Source organism: Lacerta agilis, chromosome 10 (genome assembly GCF_009819535.1).
Source record: "Lacerta agilis isolate rLacAgi1 chromosome 10, rLacAgi1.pri, whole genome shotgun sequence".
In the NCBI taxonomy this organism is placed as follows: Eukaryota; Metazoa; Chordata; class Lepidosauria; order Squamata; family Lacertidae; genus Lacerta; species Lacerta agilis.
The window spans coordinates 66,301,693-66,317,383 of record NC_046321.1 but is presented as its reverse complement, the minus strand read 5'-3'; the positions used below and the strand labels follow the sequence as shown (position 1 = coordinate 66,317,383).

The following is a 15,691-nucleotide window of genomic DNA, read 5'->3' as shown; positions in this document are numbered from 1 at the left end:
CAGAAATCACCCTTGCTCATCTGGAAGTTCCTTCACTCTTGGGTAGTAATCAGGTTCAGCCCAAGTCCTCTATATCAGACAGTTTCAGACAGTTATGCAAACATTTATATAAGTTTGGCAGAACCTGTTACCTAACTAAACTATTTATGGATTTACGCTTGACCCAAGTGAAGAAAACATGATAGGTATACATCCATCACAAACTAAAAGTGACAGCTGACGCTCTTTCACCATAAGTCGTGCCCCATTTTAGGATTCCCCTCTCCTCTTATGACACCCCCCATAGGATTCCCTTGTATGGTATGGCTTTGGAGGGTTTTTGCCCCCAACTTGGTTTTGGAGGTGGGTTTTTACCCTTCACGCAACCGTTGTCTCAACGGTATACTCAATAGGTATAGGCTTAGAGACCCCAGATTATTTGCATTTCTAATTAAAACTAACCACTGCATTTCAGCCCGTTTAATGACTTGTGTTAAATCCCAATGTGGATTTGTTCTATAAGCATCTATGCAATTAAATTCATTTAATAAGCATGTGAGTGGATGGGGGAGAAGCTATGCCTCCCTGTAAGTGCAGGAAACATTCCACGTAAATGGAAACTTATGGCATGCTCTCTCTCTCTCTCTCTCTCTCTCTCTCTCTCTCACACACACACACACCCAAGGGAAGAAGGCTCAGAACCAAGGGATTGGTGGTGGGATGACAATGAATGGTCAGAGGGAGAAGAGGGAGCAGGCAAGGAGGAAGAGGTGTCGGAAGCAGTAACAGGGTTTAGTGAGCAGGAAGACACCGTGGCAGACAGCAGTCCAGAATCAGAAGCAGAAGAGGAAGCTGGAGAGGAGGGGGTAAAGAGGCAGAGATGAGGCAGGCTGCTGAAGAAGCCAGGGGGTCTCCTCCTGCTGCTGCGACAAGCTCCCCTCCCCACTAGTCTCCTAGAACACACAGGAAAATGGTGGCAGTGGGCAAAGAGTCAAGCAAAGGAGCTTTAGGCTGCTGGGGAAGGAGCCAAGGAAGGAGCCTTAGGGAGTGCTGGGAAGGCAGGAACCTTCCGTCCTTGCAACTGCCTTATTGGGAAGAGTTGCTAGGATCACTAGGCTACAGCATAACAAAGTTAAGTGAAGAGAGGATAAAAGAAGTTGAGATGTGGAATTTGATGTTTTATTTGATAAGAATAAGATTTAAGATATGTTGATTACAATTGTAAGACTAAGTTTAGATGTAAGAAAGTAGATTTTACAATGTTACAAAATTACTAAAGAAGATTAGAAATGAACGCAAAAGAGAGGATGTGAGGAAGTCCCAAGTTTAGGATTATAAAGAAGATAAGGATGAGTAAATAAGTGTTTTGTTTGTGTGTAGTTTGTGTACTTTTTGTAGTGTATGTATTTGTATTTTGTGTATTGTTATTGTTAAAATCCAATAAACTCTTATTAAAAAAAAAAAAAGGATCACTAGGCCTGCACTGTTTTGGTTAACTTCATTGACACTGTGTTTTCCTTTGATTAATCTACCATTGACTCCAGCTCCTGACATTTGCAAACCTTAAAACTCCTAAAGAAATAGCGCAAATGTTTCAAGTAATATATGAGACGCATACACAAGTTTAGAAACAAACAAACAAACAAAATCACCATTTTGCCAGGCCTATGGAACAGACAATACTAGAGCTGTGCCCCTTTCCCTGATCCAATGAGAGACCGCCGATCACCACCTGGGGAACACCTGAGCTGAATTTTATTTGGGGCAGGGCTAATTGGGCTTTTTAAAACCCTGCACCTCCTCCGGACATCCTGACCACAGAGAGCAGGAGGGTGCTGTTTTGCAAACTGAGATCATGTGGGGATAAGTGAAGTCACTTCTCCTTACAGCGCTTTCACTTCCTGTTTTCTTTCTCCAGCTTGAGATCCTCTTTAGAAATTTGGTCAAGGGCTAGTTAGAAAGTTTCCAGTACAAAATTTCTATTTGGGTCTAAAATTACTACCCGCAGTGATCCGTGGAGGCAGCTGCTCCTCTTATTTTTCTAGTTTGCATGCCCTCTCACTTACAGTGTTACCCATCACCACCAATACACCCCCCTCTATACTTTATTTTATAGAGTTAGCATCCTTGGATAGATACTGAACCATCTCCATTCTGACAGGTTTCTGTTTTACCACAGAGCCGCCATGAAGAAGACCTCACTTCATGTTCCCACCATGCAAGGTCTGCAAGCAAGGCCTCTGCGGCTGATCATAGGGCTCAGATAGGGGGCAAATTCTCCACCAACCATCCAAAACATTATTGACTATTACAGAAGTTATATAACTTCCACCCAAAGGGCTGTAGTGAATTAGTTTAAAAACACTTAATGTAATGGGCTACATCCAAGTATGGCTGTGACCCAACAGGTTGTTGCTATATAAGATTTAAACTGCAGGCTTCCCTATAAAAATAATTTGGGACAATTTTCCCATGACATATTCTGCCCTCTGGAACATATGGTAACATAAAACAATAGACCCAGGTGCTTGAAAGCTGACAGATATGGTTCCTGGTAACCCTGAAATGGAAAGAAAGCCAGAATATTAAGTACATTAAATAGAAGGGAACCACTGCCATATAAACTTTTCCAGGGACAAAACAAAGCACTGGGGTGGAAGCCTAACAGTTCCTAAAGTACACGAGGTCATATCCATTAAGCAATCTGTATAAAACCATAATTGCCCCAAGGACTCCACAACTTACAAGGACGAAATGTCTCCAAATGCTACTGCAAACATGCACCCCAATGGCCTTTTCAACAGAGAAATGCAGGAATACAGAGCAAAATAAAAAATAAATCCTTCCAGTAGCACCTTAGAGACCAACTAAGTTTGTTATTGGTATGAGTGTGCATGCACACAAAAGCTCATACCAAGAACAAACTTAGTTGGTCTCTAAGGTGCTACTGGAAGGATTTTTATTATTTATTATTTTGTTTTGACTATGGCAAACCAACACGGCTACCTACCTGTAACAGGAATACAGAAGTTCATAAAAAGAGAAACACTAAACAACCAGCATGTAGAATGGGCAACAATACACCCCTCTCATATTTTTAAATGTTTTTTTTACATTCCATTTTAATACATAAGCATTGGAAAAGGAAATGTGAGCAATGTTTTTCACTGGCCTTCTGAAAGAGAGAGGTTAAACTGAATTTTTGAAGCAGGTATAACTGTCTCCCTTGCAGCATTTGTGCGCCATGGTCATGTGCTGGATGGAACTGATGGAAGTTTTGGTCCCAATACATCTGAGGGGCTTCAAATTAGCCAAAAGGACAAAGCGTGTTCTCCTTCATGGAGAGCACGTGTTGCGGTGGGGGCTAACAAGTCACCCCTCTGCTGCTGGGCGGGTTAGTTTGGATGGCCACTACTGTGATTGGGCTCTGGATGTCGTTGGGGAGATTCATATGTTGCAATTTGTTGATGGACAGCCCAGAGCCTATAAATGACCCTGCACTCAGCGTCGGAGCCCTCTTGGCTTCGTGCATCGGATCGCCCGCCCTGTTATTAGGCCTCTGCATTGACCTTGCTATGCCTGTCATGGGGTCGTCTGCGTTGAGCAGGGACCTGGTAGGAATTTTTGCCACTTGGCTGATTGGATGTTGCCATTTGGTTTTTCGCCTACTGCGTAGCAATTAGTCACAACTTGTAAGGTTGGCGGTTAGGCATTGGTTATAAATTGATTTAGGAGGGGCAGAGTTGGCTGTGGTTGCCCCTCCTATGCTGCGAAGGGGCAGGTTGGCTGTGGTTGCCCCTTCAAAGCTGCTGCTGCGAGGGGAATTCCGTTACAGGAATCCAGGGGCTCACCATGCTTGTCCGTTTCCCCCGGTCGGGGGACAGGGCCCACGCAAGAGCCCCTGGGAGCATTTGGGGAGAACGGGCGCACATTCTCTCCCCAAAGTGTTTTCCCCTATACTGACTCCACAGGTGGGTGGGTGTCAGTTCTGTCCCCAGGGGAACAGATAGTCTTAACCAATGCCTAAGCAACCACTCACTTAATTTGTATTCAATAAAGTTGTGGCCAAATTAATGCCAAAAACCTAAAACTTATATCTGGTGTGAAGTGTGTTTTACTTGAGGGGTGGATTGGGGACCTCGACACGCAACCTACAACTAGCAAACTACACATTATAGCAAGATCCCCTGATGCCACCAACCTGAATCTACAGTGATCTGGGGCTGAGGATGTAGGTTGTTTAGTAGTAGTAGTAGTAATAATAATAATAATAATAATAATAATTTATTATTTATACCCCGCCTATTTGGCTGGGTTTCCGCAGCCACTCTGGGTGGCTTCCAACAGAATATTAAATGCAATGATATATTAAACATTAAAAGCTTCCAACACTTTGTGAATTCTGCTTCACAATAATAGCCTCTCTTTTCCCTTGCAGTCAGCACCTCATGAATCACAGAATAAGGGTGGTACATCTCTATATTTATTGAGGTGCTAAGGGCTAATGACACCCACAATCTTCCCATTGCATGTAGCTAGAAATGGGCAAATGTGTCCATTTTGGTTTCTCTCAGTTTCTCGTTTTTTCCCCCAATTTTAGGTTTAGTTCTCCACAATTCCTTATCAGTTAGTAATACTGTGTTGTTGTTTTTAAAGTGTGACTTTAAAAAATTGGGAGGGGGGGATACCAGCAGTTTATTGCAAATTTCTTCTCATATACACATATTTTACCCAGTGCATACATTTTTGCAAACCAATGCTAGTCTGTCAAATAGATTTGTGTTACTTAAAGTAATGCACACTTTAACGTAGTACAGGCATTTGTGTGCACATCACTTGGCTGGAAAACTACCTTGCAAAATTAGGAGAAGTGCAAATTTCTCCCTCATCTGTACACATAGCTGCCCCTTAGCCAATGGAGATGGGTCAGGAGTTTTAATGCCTTCCATTACATGCCTTTGGGTAAGATAGAAAAATACTGAGAAAAATACTGAGGAATGGCAATATCAAAGACTCAGCTAAATTGGTAAAGAAAAAGTGATTTATACACGTTGTGTATGTGATATAACATTATGCCCCCAGATGGCGCTGTGGAGTCCCGTTTTTCTCTACCCGTTTTCCCTGTTTAAATTTACAACGCATCTAACTGAAACGCTTCTTTGATCCAGCCCAGGGTGGCTAATGACAGTGACAGCCAGCTTGCTACCACCCCCAGGGATGGCAACATTAGAAAAAGTCACTGATTCCAGTTTAAGCATTTGGAAACTTCCTCGCCCCGCCCCCCCTCACCATCCCAAAATACTTCAAAGGCTTTTTCTCCAATCTGTCAATGTAGGGGTTTAATCGCTGGGATCTCTTGTATGTGAATGCTGAACACTGTAATCCAACTGATGCATTCAGAAGCAAAATAATTAAACTCACCTCATCACCCACCAGAGAACCGAGGTCTTTTTTTCCATGAGAAGACTTCCTTGACTAAGTGGGTGAGTTATGTACCACTTCTTCTGTAAGACAACACCATCCATCCCTATCTAAGAAGCACCTGATAAGGAACTTATTGGTAAGAGAACTGACCTAAGACCAAGGCTAAAGAAAGGCCAGAGGGCTCCGTTAGCCCACTGTCTGTCCACTAAAACATAAAATCAATCCATGGCTTGCAGTCACAGTTAGAGGCAGCCAACATACAAACGTACAGCGACTTTGGACTTGACACATTAAGACTGAATCCCATTTATTTTATGGAGCTTAAAACAAATTTTTAAAATCTTCAAGTAGTCATCTAAATATGAGAGGTTCCACAGTATTGCAGGCAGTTAACCAAATTTGCATAGGATTCATTTACATTCAATTGACTGAACAACAATCCTGGAAATATTCAAATAGTTTGTTGTGCTCGGTCTATTTTGAACTATAAAACCTACTGGACATAAAGAGCAAGCCACCAGTCTTTTCTTTTAACTCTTTCGCAGGACCCTTGTGCCCTTCTACAACTTTTCAACTTGTCTTTGTGGCTGAAAACCTCTACATGCTTACCTTGGAGTGAGAACGATTGAACTCAGTTGTGTTTACTTCAAAGTAGATGTTCACAGGATTGCACTGCAAATCTCAATGCAAAGAAAGAATGTCACCTGCTGAATCTTGTATCATTCAGTGAACTGTCGAAGTCATTGAAGCCCTGCCAGAAAGTAGGGTGACAATCCTACCGGCTACCTCCAGTCTAGAATCTCTTCCCATTCCTCTTTAGGTGGCCCAGGGCAGGGAGAGATCTACTGCACTGTGAAAACTATGGCTGTAAGACGAATTCCTAAGAAACCTTAAGCATTGTGCTAGAAGGCACTTGGAGGACAATGGAAGCCTTTGAAATAAGTAATCAATCACTCTCCACCATCCTTGCTGATATGGAACAGAGAAAGAATAGCCCTTGAAGAAAGAGAACAGAGAAATAACTGCCACATTTTCCTGTTTAATCATGTTACATGGATTAAGCCACATTTACAGGGTAGAATGGAGATGGTTTCATGGGGCCTGGAACTGCAGCCTATTAGAGGGTCAGAAGAAATGGCTTCTGAACACAAAGAAAGCTGCTCGTCACCAGTTCCCTGCATCTGCATCAAGTTCAGAATGGCACAACAGGATACCTCCCTTAAACAAATTATTATGGAGTATGCAGGAGTAGATCTTCCCAGAAAAGCTGTCAGCAGAGGGAGAATTAACCTGCCACTACATTCTAATTTGTGTATTTTAAATGTAAAGGTAAAGGGACCCCTGACCATTAGGTCTCGTCACAGACGACTCTGGGGTTGCGGCGCTCAACTTGCTTTATTGGCCGAGGGAGCCAGCTTCCAGGTCATGCGGCCAGCATGACTAAGCCGCTTCTGGCGAACCAGAGCAGTGCACCGAAACACCATTTACCTTCCCGCCGGAGCAGGACCTATTTATCTACTTGCACTTTGACGTGCTTTCGAGCTGCTGGGTGGGCAGGAGCTGGGACAGAATGTGAGCTCACTCTGTCATGGGGATTCGAACCGCCGACCTTCTGATTGGCAAGCCCTAGGCTCTGTGGTTTAACCCACAGCGCCACCCGCGTCCCATCCCATTTTAAATGTAGACTCTTCAAACACACACACACACACACACACACACACACAGAGTGTGTGTGTGTGTGTGTGTGTGTGTGTGTGTGTGTGATATCATTTCAATTGTTACCTTCTTACCAAAGTATAAAATCCATCACTAAAATTTTGGTTCAATGCGGTGGCCACACCTAGTCGCCCGTGGAGTGTTGTTAAAAGGTTTTCCCACACGCCCTTCGGTTTAGGGCATAAACAGATGGGAGATATTCCAAAATCGCTGAGAACACAAAGCAGAAGTAGGAGAACTAACAGAACACAGCTGTGCCTAACCACACTTCTAGTTGGTTTGGTATGTAACAATTAGAAGAGGCTTTAACCTGCACCTTCACCTGATCACAAGCACAACCCAACAGCTGAGAAAACCTGGCGTGTAGCAAGAGGCCCAACACAGGAGAAGACTCATCTCCTTGGACTCCCCACCAGCACCTGATTCCAGCAGCACAAAACAATTTCCCCAAGAAGGGGTATCCAAGGTGGTGGCTATGGGAGAAGCAAGACCCTCTTGGGGTGTAAATGCTGTGAACCCCTCCATCCTAAGCTCGGGTTGGAAATATATATATAAATAAACCATGTATCATAAAGACAACATAGTCTGCATTATATCTCATTACAAAGCAAACACAAACACTGGGTAAGGAGCTGGTACTGCTAGAATCTTGCACCACTCAGAGACTGGGTTGGATGCAACAGTATGTTATTCTCACCAATAAATGCATTTTATGCACACTTGGCTTGGCTTGCACTTTTACAGAGGAAGAGCAAATGTCAAAGAATGGCTGCGTTTCAGTTTGCATATTGTTTCAGAAAATGTGAATTAGGTAGACTAATCTTTAAAGGGGAGCTGAATCGCCATCCCTAATGATATCCTTGTGGCCCCAAACTGCTAACGAAGAAAATGATTGCACTCAGAACAGGAATAAGACGACAGACCAGAAACGAGTCTTGCAGTCCAAGTCCCTCACAAGCCCAAGAGGCTGCGTTGTCAATGCCTATCTGGTCAGTAGCAATGGCTGCAACAGAATTGGGGAAAACCAGAAGCCTGCCCCCTTTCTCCCCAGTAGGATGGGTCCCCACTTGAGCAGCCTTTATGTTCTGCATACAGGTTTGATATTAATGCCTACACACAGAGAGAAAGGCATTTCAGCACAATAATTTTATAAGTTAACCTGTACACAAGTTTGGAAACCTTATCCAACACTTATCCATGCAGAACACCATGCAGTTTAGACGCCTGAGAGAGAGAGTCCTCATTGGCAACAGCTGGGTAGCATTTTAAGGCTTGGTTGTTTGTTCCAATAAATCTTTAAATTATACAGAAATCGAATATGCTCATTTAGCAGGCCTCAGAATATGGTCAGGAAAAATCCTGCAGCATCTTGGATTGCATCCAAAGGAGAGAATGGAAGCCCTAGTAGAAGAATTCTAGACTGAAAGAATGGGGGGGGGGGATTTTGCTTGGTAGAGACAGTCCTTTTGAATAAGGAAAACAGAAACAAACAATAAGTAGGGTTTAACCACTGCTTTTTGTGGGGGTCCTCAAGGGTATGCAGTACCAGCACCTCTTTTTCTAGAAGAAAAGCAATGTGTTTAACATTTGAGCCATGTGCCTGCTGTCAGTCACAGATCTCCCATCAAAGGACTTCATCCACAGCCACTCTTGCTAGCTAGCTGTAGATGCAACCTTACTGTACGCTTGTGAAATGTGGACTTTGGGGATAACCAACATCTGGGACAACCAGTAATTCCGGAGTGCCTGCTCCCACTGGTTGTGAATGGGTCCGCTGGTTATGAAGCTGAAGGTCGTGAGGAGTTGTTTGGAGTTCTGAAGGTTTCTCTGGAGTCGATACAAAGGCTTGAGGTTCCAAAGAGGAAAGGATAGGCAGTAAAAAGAGCAGCAGAAAGTGCGGCCAAAACTAAGAAGGCAGCCAAAAATAAAATAAAGAAATAAAAGATAAAGAGACTAAGAGACTGCAGTCAATGGTGGAGTTGCGCTCTCCCGACTACTTCTCTGTGCGGCTTGGTTTCTCTTTCGCTTTCTCTCTCTTGGCTTGTCTCGCGCACTCTACACACCGCTACAGAGAGCAGGGGCCATTTATTAGTAAACTGAACAACGTCATAACATTATCATAAACCAATCACAACAGTGTATTTGGCTGAGTTTCTGGGCGGGAAACTGCTTTCCGACCGTTACTAAAGGCTTTTTTGGCGCACTTTGTTACAGGCGCGGAGGGATCCAGGCAACAAACCTTTGCCTGATCTCCTTGCCTTCCGTGCATAGCACGGAAGGTTACTGTGTCGCGGCAAGGTGCAGGAGCACCTGAAAACGTATTCCCACAGTGGACCACTTATAAACACCATCTCCAACTCCATGAAAGATTCCATCAACGGTGTCTCTGAAAAGTTTTACACATCACCTGGGGAGGTAGGCGAACTAATGCCAATATACTAGAAGAAGCAAAGATCACCAGTGTCGAAGCAACAATTCTTCAACATCAACATGGTTGGACTGGTCATGTTGTGCCGATGCCGGATTATCGTCTTCCAAAGCAACTACTCTATTCTGAACCTAAAAATGGAAAGCGTAATGCTGGTGGTCAACAAAAGAAGTTTAAAGACTCTCTCAAGGCAAATCTTTAAAAATGTAGTATAAGCACCGACAATTGGGAAACACTTGCCTGCAAGCGCTCCAACTGGAGAACAGCCTTTACCAAAGGTGTCATGGGTTTTGAAGATGCTCAAACTCAGGGCAAAAGGGAGAAACGTACTAAGAGGAAGGCACATTTGGCAAACCCTCACCATGATCAACCCCACCCGGAAACCTCTGTCCCCACTGTGGAAGGAAGTGTGGATCCAGAATTGGCCTCCACAGTCATTTACGGACTCATTGTTAAAACCGTGTTTATGGAAGACAATCTTCCTCAGCTACGAGTGATCGCCAAAGAAGAAGAAATGCATCTGAGCAGAGGCATACCAATTTACTAGTTCCACCCCTACGTCTTCAACCCTTAACCCCACGGAGTACAGCAGCTCCCCAGACATTTGGAACTGCGGTTCCTACTGTTGGCCATTCTGCCTGGAGCTGACAGGAGCTGAGGTCCAACAACATCCAACCAGAGAGGCTGCAGGAGTCTGGTTTCTTGAAGCCCAAGCCAGGAAAAGCTTTGCTAGCTTTCTGTACTTCAGGCTGCTGTCGAGATTAAAAAGTGAGCAATTGTATTTATGCAGATTGAGGTTTATTCCAACTCAGCGGTAAACAGTGGGTTTTCTTGGGGAAAGCAGTGGGGTGAACTGAAAAACGCTCAGAACTGTACCTAGAAAGCATGGGAAAACAGGAAGCGCTGATTTCCTCCTTTTACACCTTGTTCCCAGGCCCCTGGCTGTTTAAAAAAGCCACAGAATTTGATTTAGCCAGTCTTGCAGATGCTGCTTAAAATTTTATTCATTTTATTAAAATTTTATACCACCCTCCATCCGTAGATATCAGCATGAATCACACCTTAAAATTACAATACAAAACGGCACTTGAAGTCATATTTAGTTTGACTCACAGCGCTGCCTTCTGGATCCACCACCTCTTGTCATTCAGCAAGGAAACAGCAGCCTTTTTGCAAAAGCAGAGTTTTGCCTTTCCATTCCCGAATGAAGGCCATTCATTCTCTCCACCACCACCACCCCCCCACATGCAAAATGTGCACATTCTGCTGCAAGAGAGTGACGTCCTTCAAGGCTGCTCCTTTAGGGGGGGAAGCAGAACTTGAAAACTGAAGAGGTTTTCACAGTCAGTAAGGCCACGTGTCTCTTCCACTGTACTCCCAATGCCTCGTTATCATTTTTTCCCCCAAGCCAGAAGTGAAGGCATTTGCTTGGCCTGTCATTTAACAAGAAGCTAATGTTTTGCAGCTGGCTGGAGGAGAGCTTGCCTGACTCGTACCGCGTGAACTCCCACATAAGCTGGCCTCCTTCCTGCCCACAGAAGCTCATTTTATTTGCACTAGAACCTCAGAGTGCTCAAACCATACACATCATTTCCCACCTTCCCACCTTGCGGTGTGTTTTCCAAAGGTGTGGCAGCACAGTCCTGGCTCCTTCATAGGCGGCGTTCATCTTTCACACCCACTGGCCCTCTCAACAGAGCTCTCCCATACACATGTTCAGTCACCTAAGCATATCAAAAGTGCTTTGCTTTTTTCTTATCTTTGAGCACAACATCACATCTGCTGCTCTCGCACCCAAAATATGCTAGTGTCAACCACAAGCCCACAAGCATTGCCCAAACATGCGAAGAAAACTCCCCAACTTACTGGTACATTACATTGCCTACAAATGCCAAGTTTCACAATGATGTTCCACCCCTCCTGACCTTGTGGGTTAATAAAGAAATGATCTGGAATTTCAGGGTTCTTACACAGGCCAAACCATCTGAGGACCAGAGTTTCCCCATCCAAATAAACATGACTGAGGAGGGACACCTAGATTCACCACAGGAGTCTTAACCCTTCCCAGATCACTTCACCTACAGTTATTATCAGAGCTTTTTTTTCCCCCAGACAGAACACAACAGCACTCAATTCTGGCCCCTCTCATGTGGGCACCACTGCCATTCTAAGAGAAGAAGAGAAGTGTTCACAGTGAGTTCTGGCACCTCTTTTTTCTAGAAAAATAGCACTGGATATTATGCTCCCAATCTTGCTTTGTGTTAATGGGTACAACAGCACTCAAAGCTGAGCTATACAATTTGAGTTCAAAGATTCTCCGCAACAGTAGAATTGCCAAATTTTGTCTAAAGTGAAATTAAGAGAATATGAACACTCCCTTCACACCACACAAAAAAATCTAATAGCCTTTGATAGAGCTCTCTCCCTGAATTTGTCCAACCCCCCCCCCCCCGTAAGCGTCAGTGAAATTCACGGAGACCTGTACATCTGAAAGTGGTTTTCTGCAGAAATGTCACTTTGGGGACAAAGTTCCAGTCCCTTAGAATGGAAGTTCACTAGAGTTCACTGAACGTTAACAAGAGAAGCACATGACAAGCAAGATTAAAGATGACTCAGGCTCATAAAGCTTTAATTGCATCTTAATTCCTTTTTGTTTACCATTGCAGCTTCAAAAGCCTTCTGTTTTGTTCCTAGTTCCATCTTGCATTTTCTTATCCCTTTCTGTAACTAGTGGCCCGGTTAGGGCAAATCAGTCAGGGCTATTGGAAAGTCTCAGACAGATAATCGTTAAATCGTATCGGCAGCCACCGTACTCAGGAAGTCCACTGTACCAGAAGCATATTGCATAAGCCTTTTAATAAGTTTCTTGCATTTATTGAGCGGTTTTCCTCCCAACTGTGACACAGCCCATGTGCTGATCAAGAAAAGAAAAATCAGGAAAAGGTATTCAGCAAACATTTCTTCTCTCCCTTCCCACCACCTGATGTTCAAGAGACACAGCTATTGTACATGGCATTTCTGCTTATTTGCGAGCTTAACACTCCACCGATAACTTTGCAGATTGTGATAAAGGGACTTAGAAGCAGTCTCTAAGGGACAAACTGTCTGCAAACTGTACACATTAAAGAGTCCCGGGGCTATTCTCTCCCTGCCCATCCTCAGTCTTCATGATGGGTGGGGGGAATTACATTTTGAATGTTCTCAAGCTTAATATCATTTTGTGTGGGAATATGTTTTTAAAGGTGCTTTTGCACCTGTTTGTTTGGGTTTATTTTAGGTATCCTTCCGCTTTTGGGAGAAAGGGTAAAAGATCCTACAGGGAGTTTCACTGTGTGGATCCCTCCGCGTTTGGGCGAAGCGCGGTAATTTAGCCAATGCAACGGTCAGTGATTAGTTTCCGGCCCAAAAGCTAGCACAGTAACAAGGTTGTGATTGGTTATTGTAATGGTTATGACGATGTTTGAGTATTCAATAAATAGCCTCCGCTCTCTGGAGCGAGTGTGGAGAACGCGCGAGACAAGCTAGAGAGAACATCGGTGTGTGGCAAGCCAAGAGAGAAACCAAAACCAAAACCAGCCGCACAGAGCAGTTGAGAGCATCTTCAACAGACTGCAGTCTCCTTTGTATTTATTTCATTTTATTTAAAAAAAGTTCTTTTGGCCGTCTAATTTTTGGCCGCTATCTAGTTTAGTTTAACTTCTTCTCCGGAGACCTCTGGAATCTTCGGAACCTACAGACACCTGCAGAAAACCCCCAGAAACTCCAGAAACCTTCAGAACTCACAACAGAAAACCTTCAGATCATAGCCAGCGGACCTTTTCACGGCGCAGTGGGAGCAGGAACTCCACAATTACTGGTCGTCCATCTGCTGGCCATCCCCACAATTTTGATAATGGGATAAAGAAAGAGCAGGTGAGGAGGGGTTACACCCCCCATTACAACTTCTCATGGGAGCCAACTCTTAGGGCCTAGGTCCCTTCAGCCCCCAATAAAATATTTGAGAGAGCCAGGCCTGCCCCCACCCACAATATTTTATTCAATATTCAATATTATTCAATATTTTATTTATGCACCTCTGCAAGTTCTCCAGTCTCAGTTGTTCCCTCTCCAAAGAAACTTTTCTAAAGGAAAGGAAACTGTAATGACAAGTCCATTTCATTTTCTCTTTTCCCCCCAATTCTAAGTCCTGTCATTAACATTTCCGCTTTAGTTTGGGGTGGGTGAAATTTGCATGAAACTGTCCTTAACTCATAAAGGGCACATTTTTAAATGCTTTTAGTACTTTTGCCTAGCAATTTCTCCTAATGTAATCCATTTTTACAAGCCCCTTTCACATTTCGCCCTAGTACACATGCTTTTATTTATTACTTAGGGTTTTTTTGCAATTATATCCTCCCAACAACCCTGTGAGGTAGGTTAGACTGAGAGTGAGTGACCAGCCCAAGGTCACCCAGCGAGCTTCATGGCTGAGTGGGGATGTGAGCCCCATTCTCCCAGGTACTAGTCTAACCACTACACAACACTGCACTGTTTTCATACACACTTTGGGGTCAGGGAACTCAAAGGATTACTGCATCTCAGGTCACTTCTTGTTTCAGAAGCATGAATTTTGGTAGTTTCGCATTAAAAGGCAAACAGAATCAGATTTATCCCCCTCGTCTAGTGGCAATTTGACCACTCTAATCCCTATACCTCATTTGATTAGCTCATGAAAACTAGCATTTAGTGATATTTAACCTTGTTACTTCAACCTGCTTTATGCAGTCCTACAGACAACTATCAATTACTTTACGGCACACACTTAGGGTTGTAGCCACATAAATTCTACTCAGAGTAGACCCAATTAACTTAAAGAGGTCTACTTGGAACCCTTGAAATTTATCTTAGATGCACATCTAAAAATCAAAGAGCTTGTGAAATTGCTCTCCAGCCACTTTGTCTTTTAACTAGATAAAAAGCAAAAGTTACTCAAGACACATATTTCCCAGTAAAATTTGAGAACAAGCAACTGCCTCTTTGATGAACTCTCCCCAAGATTTCTGACGTGTGTGTGTGTGTGTGTCAACCACCACTGTGTCCAGACAATACTATGAAATTGTATTATGGAAACAAGATGTGGGCGGGATACCCACACAAGCACAGCAAAAACAGAACAAAACGTAGGGGAAAGGGGCGAGGGTTCTCAAGCCAATGGCAACATCTACTAAGGAGGAAAAGTGTCACAGAAGCCTCCTGGAAAATGTTCACCAAACAGTTCCCCAGATGTTACTGCTCATAAACAGCATGAAGTTTTGAATAAATCACTCTCGTTAAGCTTTACTTTTAACAGAGATTTACTAAAGCATAAGCATTCATAGAGAAAAATCAATTACTTTGGCCTACTTAATAATAAATTTCAAAATCATACACCAAGCAATGCTTGTTTTAATATATTATTAATAGCTGTTATTTTCCTAAAATGCTATTTCCCCTCTATGTGGAGAGATGTAGTTTTTCAGAAGTACCTACCTTCCTTCAGGCCTAGCAGGACATGAAATATACATATCACTCTTCCAATCACCAGAATATTACAGCTTGCCTAGCCGGGAAGTTGGCTGTGTCCTAAAAGTTTGTTTCTCAAGTACTTAACCTCCTCCATCTGGGTAAAATGCTAATCAAGCTTAACTCAGCTGCACTTCCAAGAAATCTGCAGAAAGATCAAACTCTGCAACAACTTAAACACATCAGCTTGCTTCTCTGTTTTTTTTCTGCTTAAAGAGAAATGTTTAAGGCTGCAATCCTAACCCCACTTACCTGGGAGTAAGCCCCATTGAATTTAATAAAAAGTTGTGCCTGAGTAGACATGGTTAGGATTACAGCCTAAACCAGTAAAGCAGATGTGAGGAAACTTTGACAACCGCCAGCTGCTGTTGAGGTACAACTCACGTCAGCCCTGGCAAGCATGCCCAATGGTCTGGGATGATGGGAGTTTCAGGTCATCAACAACTGGAGGGCCCAACTTTCCCCACACTTGCAGTAGAGCATGGTTAGCTAAATATAGGGTTGCCGGGTCCAGATCCCCAAGTGCCAAAGGAAGTAGAATTTCACCAGGCGGAGCTTTCAAATTCTGGAGAAAAACAGACCAACCCACGCTGAGTGCAACTT

General features: G+C 43.5%; 1 protein-coding gene across 1 annotated transcript in view; it reads right to left on the bottom strand.

Moving 5' to 3' along the window:
* Positions 1-15,136, bottom strand: part of CD36 (CD36 molecule) — an 87,040-nt gene extending 71,904 nt beyond the window's left edge. Inside the window, exon 1 of the mRNA XM_033162433.1 lies at positions 15,056-15,136. The gene's annotated coding sequence lies outside the window, so the exon portion shown is untranslated. The remainder of the gene's footprint in view (positions 1-15,055) is intronic.
* Positions 15,137-15,691: the final 555 nt, after the last annotated feature.